Genomic DNA, 6,946 nt, shown 5'->3' with positions numbered 1-6,946 from the left:
CCCCGAGAAGTCCACCACATACAAGTTGTGTTCGTGATACCCAACGAAAGCGACTTTTAGAGTCTTGCTCCACAAGAGGACCACAATATCGTTATCAATAAAGACGGCGAAACCCGTCTTGACAAGGGCGGAAACGGACAATAAATTGTAACCAAGAGCATGTCATCCACAAGAGTAATGTTGTGTGCAACCACAACCTTGCCAAAACCCAATACCTCGGATGTTGAATTATCGCCAAAGGAGACGGTGATTTCATGAATGTTGGGCCTCAACTCCTTGATGAGATTCTTGCCGCCGGTCATATGACTTGTGCATCCACTATCAAGCACCCATTTTGAACCTCCGGCGGCATAGTCCTACATGAGATCAGTTCTTTGATTTAGGTACCCATTTTTCAATGGGTCCTCTTTTGTTAGCAACAAAGATCTTTGGGACCCAAATATACCAAGCAATATAACCATCATAAGGGCCAACATATTTTGCATAAACATAACCATAATAATCTTTAAATAAAACATAGTGAGGGTTAGAAATTCCCGCATGATCATCATTAATGGCTTTGGCCTTTGGGGCATCACCATTAATGACAACCTTCTTATTTTCTCGTGCGGTCTTGGCCTTATTCTTGTTTGCATTCTTTGCCTTGGCATTATAGCCAATGCCCTCCTTCCCATTGTTGACCTTTGCTTACTCAAGAGATCATCCAAAGATAGCTTACTTTGGGGAGAGGAGGCCTTAGCAAGTTCATACTCCAACCTAGCATTTTCCTCAACAATATTTTCATGATCAGAAGTAGAGGTAGAAGAGCTAGGCACATCATATTTAGCAATCCTAATTTGAAGTTGCTCATTAGACTTGAAGAGGAGAGAGTGTTCACTCTTCAAGGCTCTGTGAGACTTGTCTAGATCATCTAGATCCTTCACAAGTTTCTCATGATCAACACCTAATTTGTCCTTTTCCTTTTTAAGCACTTTCCCTTAGCCCTAGCAAGATCTCTTTCTTTGGTGAGTTTAGCAATTTCATCTTGAGGCACTTCAAGAGTTTCTAGTTTCTCTTCAAGAGAGGCTCTAGTATCGTGTTCTTCCTCAAGAGCATTTTTTAAAGAGGCAATTTCAAGAGAATCCTCTCTTTCTATTTGACATTTTTTATCAAGGATATATATCATCTAGTTGTGCTAGACGACACATGAGAGCCCCAACATACTTTTTGGTGCCACCTTTCAAGTTAAGCATGAACTCATCGAACTCAAGCATTTCTTGTTTAATTTTTAAACTAGAATGATCAACCCCTATAGCATTTAGTATGTTAGGCATAGAGGGGTTAGGGGATGATACCTCGGAAGATTTAGCCATGAAGCAATTTTCTTCCTTCATGTGAATATCCTCATTGGGGGATTCAATTGGTGATGAAGAGGTGGTGGAGAGGGAAGCAAGAGCAACCAACCCGTTGGAGGTTTCATCATCTTATTCATCATCATCCCCGGATGTGTATTCTTCTTGAGTTGAGAGCACAATAGATGTGTCCAAGGAGGACCTTGCCATGAAGCAATGTGCATTCTTGATGTGAGGGTTCTCATTGGGGATTCGAAGAGGGATGAAGAGGGAATATTGGTAGTGGAAATGGCGGCCACTTCCTTTGAGGTCTCTTCTTAATCACTATCACTATCATTGTCATCAGAAGAATACTCTTCTTTACTCATTAGCACAATTCTTGATGGCCTCTTGTTCTTCTTATTCTTGATTTAGAGTTTCTTGTTGGGGGCCTTTGAATCTTTGCTCTTGTCCTTGGGAATGAGCCTTCCACCACGAGTTTCTCTATTCTCATAGGGGCACTGAGCGATGTAATGGAACTTTTCACCACAATTAAAGCAATATCTTGATCTTGGGCCCGAGTTCTTCAACCCACTTGCGTTGTTTCTCTTGATGTTTTCTTCCTTTGCTTTAGATGGATCAACCCAAAAGGTTCTTGCATGGAATGCCATATGGTCATGGTAGTGGTATTCCAAATCCTCCGGAGATGACATGCTCCAAGAGGTCCTATATGGTTCTTGAGTGTCCACCTGTTCCACCGTATTGACCTTCAAAGCAAGATTTGTACCTCTCGCCATCCCTATAGCACGATTTCGAGAATCATGAGAGTTTTGTTCGGCCACCTTGAGAGCTTGCATCTCGTGCACCACTTGATAGGAGGTTAGCTTAGGATAGCTTTCCCTTCCAAGGAGACTCTTGACATCAATGGGTTAATAAGGCATCATGCAATCAATATACTTGTCCTTGATCCAAAAGTCATCAATATGTTGGGTACCCACATTCCGAAAGGCATCGGCAATGGTGATAATCCTTCTATATATCTCATGGTGATCTTCATCCGGAAACCTCATGAACCCTTCGGCTTGGTTCCGAAGAGCACTATACTTGTTTCTCTTCATGCTTTCACTTCCCATAAAGATTACGAACAAACCCTCCCAAGCTTCCTTGGTGGTGGTGAAGTTCAGAACATAAGCCAAGTCCTTTGTCCCCACAGCTTGTTGAATCATGTTCAAGGCAATGGAGTTGAGTTGGTTATCAACCTCTTCTCTTCTATTCAACTTGTTGGGGTTGTAAGGCTTGAAACCTTCAACAATGATTCTCCAAAGCTCATTGGAGGCACTTCATACATGAGAGCGAAACTCAAATTGCCACTTATTAAAATCTTCAACATTAAACTTGGGTGGATCACCCCTATTGTTTATATGAGGGTGGGGAACCGGGATATCGGGAGAGCGGAAAGGAGGAGGAACGACATTGTAGCCCTCATCGACACCCGCTTTAGGAGTACCATTGGAGGTTTTAATTTTGTCTAAGTGATCACCATCCAAGGGCTTTATAGTATAGGGTGAGCCCAAAGTATCTCCCTCTTCTAAAAAGTCCTTGTCCTTATATGTTTCCTCTATGACGGGAACAGCAGGAGGGAGCGATGTTAGAAGCCCCGCAAAGTATATCTTCATACTTTCCATATTAGCTTCCATGGAGGATCTCAAGGATGTTTCTGATGACCCACAAGTATAGGGGGTGTATCGTACTACTTTCGATAAATAAGAGTGTCGAACCCAACGAGGAGCAGAAGGTGTTGACAAGCAGTTTCGATGAAGGATTCACTGTAAATGCTCACAGACAAGTTTTCAGGAGGTTTTGATATAGCAGATAAATAAAATACAAGTAAATAAAGTGCGAGAATAATAATTGCAGCAAGTGGCCCAATCCTTTTTAGCACAAAGGACAAGCCGGTTTGTTTACTTATGATGACCAAACGTTCTTGAGGACACATGGGAATTTAGTCTAGTGCTTTCGCTTCATATAGTTGATTAATCTTCAATGTTTTGATAAGTGTTGTGTGGGTGAACCTATGCTAATGCACCGCCCTTCCTAGGACTAATACATACTTGTGATTAAACCCCTTGCAAGCATCCGCAAATACAAGAAAGTAACTAAGATAAATCTAACCACAGCCTTAAACTCTGAGATCCTGCTATCCCTCATGCATCGATATACCAACAGCGGTTTAGGTTGCTGGAGCTTTTTAAGTTTTGAAATCATATAGAGAGCATAGAAAATAAAGTTTTGAGAGGTGTTTGTTGTTGTCAACGAATGGCAGTGGGCACTCTAACCCCCTTGTCAAACAGACTTTCGAAGAGCGGCTCCCATGAAGGACGTTATCTCTACCACCAAGGTAGATCATCCCTCTTCTCTTTTGTTTACACATGTACTTTAGTTTTATTTATGGATGACACTCCTCCCAACCTTTGCTTTCACAAGCCATGGCTAACCGAATCCTCGGGTGCCTTCCAACATTTCACATACCATGGAGGAGTGTCTATTGCAAAATTAAGTTGCTTACTGATAAATCAGGGCAAAACATGTGAAGAGAATTACTAATGAAAGTTATTAATTGGGGCTGGGCACCCCGTTGCCAGCTCTTTTTGCAAAATTATTGGATAAGCGGATGTATATGCCACTAGTCCATTGGTCAAAGTCCGTCCAAAAAGATTGAAAGATAAAACACCACATACTTCCTCATGAGCTATAAAACATTGACACAAATAAGAGATAATAACTTTTGAATTGTTTAAAGGTAGCACATGAAGTATTTACTTGGAGTGGCGCAGAATACCACATAATAGGTAGTTATGGTGGACACAAATGGCATGGGTTTGGTTTAAGGTTTTGGATGCACGAGAAGCATTCCCTCTCAAGATGTGTCTTTGGCTAGCAAGGTTGGTTAGCAAGCATAAGAGTTGAGGGAAACAAACAAATATACATGTGATAGAAACAATCATGCATCTTCCTTGTAAGCACAAGCAATTTTAACTTCAGAATACTAAGCTCATTAGCTAACAAGAAAGAAAGATAATGAAATAATATATCTACATGTACTTCCCTCTTTCCTACTTAAGCCTCAAAGTATTGTTGCTATTGACCAATGCTAAGTTTGCTAAAACCAAATAGATTTACTTGATGCTCCCAAAGTGATACCAATACTAACAACAAGATCAATCATATAACAGAAATTGCAAACTAAAATAAAGTGTGCAAAAAGTAAATGATAAAACTTCTCATTAATATTCCATAACGATAACTCACACCAAGGGATACATAGATAACCAACTAAAAGAGAGATACTTCCACACTGCAAACCATCTTATATGATAACTTCCCTACTCATGATATGACACTACTTGACAGTAAAAAGGTAAAAGATAGTGATGATGTGATACCGTGGCACTCCCCCCAAGCTTGGAACAAGCCAAGGGGATGCCAATACCAATGATGAATTAGTCCTTCGGTGATGGTGGTGAATTCTTGATAAGCTTCTTAACAAGCTCCTTTAGCTCATCAATCTCGTAGGTGAGGTTGCGGATCAGCTCCGAGTTGTGCTCGACGCGGTTAATGAGTATGTCAGACCGCGAGTCCCAACTCTTAGAGTTGTTTTCCCACTCCTCAGCTTCAGGTTTCATCCCTCCTGCATTGTTAGAACGATCCATATCCCAACTACTAGGCAATTCCGCCACAGGAATCCTTTCAATTTGACTCGTATGAATTAGAGTATGAAAGGGGTTATCGATGCCTGGAGAAGATGTCCTTGAAGCTAGGAAGCGACGTGGGACTTTTCCTCCGGTGCTAATCCGTGCGCTTCTCTTGAGGTTGAACGAATTCGCCACCACCCCAATGCTTGCGACGGTGGCGCGCGGGTCTTCCTCCACTTCTCCTTCATCTTCACTCTCGACTTCCTCTTTCAACTCGGGATCTTGAATATCTTCCTCCGAAGGCCCCTTGCTTTTGTTGTTGGAGACCATGGTGCTTCTAGATCAAAAACAGATCCTGGCAGAAAACAGCTCGAAACAAAACACGACGAGAAGACGATATACGAACCACAGGGGATCCGGGGGATTATATAACAAAAAATTTCACGACAAAAGGAAAGCACCAGGTCGAACCTGAGTGGGAGAGGGACTCCGAGGAGCCGTCCCCATATGGCGGCGCAGCCAGAGTGGGGCCCGCGCCACCACGTGGGGATGCGCCCTCGTGCGTCTCCTCCACTCCGATTCGATCTCGTAATTTTTCATATTTTCTAAAAATAGCAAAAATATTGTTCGGAAAGTTAAACGCAGACTTTTTACTACCAAAACTGTTACCTATTCGAAGTCGAACTCTGTAGGACTATCAATTTGATCTTTGATGAAAGTTTCCGGAGTCACCACTCGAATAACATCAACATCTTCATTATAAGAATCTCCAGAAATATAATGTTTGAGTCTTTGTCCATTCACCACTTGTGTGGCATCATCTTTCAGCGAAGCAATTTTTATTGCCCCTGAACGATACACCTCCACAATGACATATGGTCCTTCCCATTTTGAGAGTAATTTTCCTGCAAAAAATCTGAGACGAGACCGATACAATAGGACTTTATCTCCAACATTAAATTCTCTTTTAATAATTCTTCTATCATGCCATTTCTTAACTTTCTCCTTAAAAGGTCTAGCATTTTAATAAGCTTCACTTCTCCACTCATCTAAAGAGCTCAATTGTATCAACCTTTTCTTACCGGCAAGTTTAAGATCTTTATTAAGTTCTCTTACAGCCCAATGAGCTTTGTGCTCTAGTTCTAAAGGTAAATGACAAGCTTTTCCATAAACCATTTTATAAGGAGACATACCCATAGGATTTTTATAAGCAGTTCTATAAGCCCACAACTCTTCCTTCAACTTACTAGCCCAATTTTTCCTAGATTTATTAACAGTCTTTTGCAAGATAGATTTAATTTCTCTATTTGATAATTCTACTTGCCCACTAGTTTGAGGATGATAAGCTGAAGCAATTCTATGATTAATACCATATTTAGCAAGAGTTTTTCTAAAACCACCATGAATAAAATGAGAACCTCCATCAGTCATAAGATATCTAGGTACTCCAAACCTAGGAAAAATAACATCTAAAAGCATTTTTAAAGAGGTCTCACCATCAGCACTTTTTGTGGGTATGGCTTCCACCCATTTAGTAACATAATCAACAGCAACAAGTATATGAGTGTTACCTTCTGAAGAAGGGAAAGGACCCATGAAGTCAAATCCCCAACAATCAAATGGTTCAATAACGAGAGTATAATTCATAGGCATTTCATTGCGTCTAGAGATATTACCAACTCTTTGACATTCATCACAAGATAAAATAAACTTTCTTGCATCTTTAAAGAGAGTTGGCCAATAAAATCCTGACTGTAGAACCTTTTGTGCGGTTCTATCTCCGGCGTGATGTCCTCCATAAACACTACCATGACACTTACTCAATATCTCTTGTTGTTCATATTCGGGGACACATCTTCGCATAATACCATCCACTCCTTCTTTATATAAGTGTGGGTCATCCCAAAAATAATGCCTCAAGTCATAAAAGAATTTCCTCCTTTG

Source organism: Lolium perenne, chromosome 2 (genome assembly GCF_019359855.2).
Source record: "Lolium perenne isolate Kyuss_39 chromosome 2, Kyuss_2.0, whole genome shotgun sequence".
Classification (NCBI taxonomy): Eukaryota; Viridiplantae; Streptophyta; class Magnoliopsida; order Poales; family Poaceae; genus Lolium; species Lolium perenne.
This window is presented reverse-complemented; position numbering follows the sequence as displayed.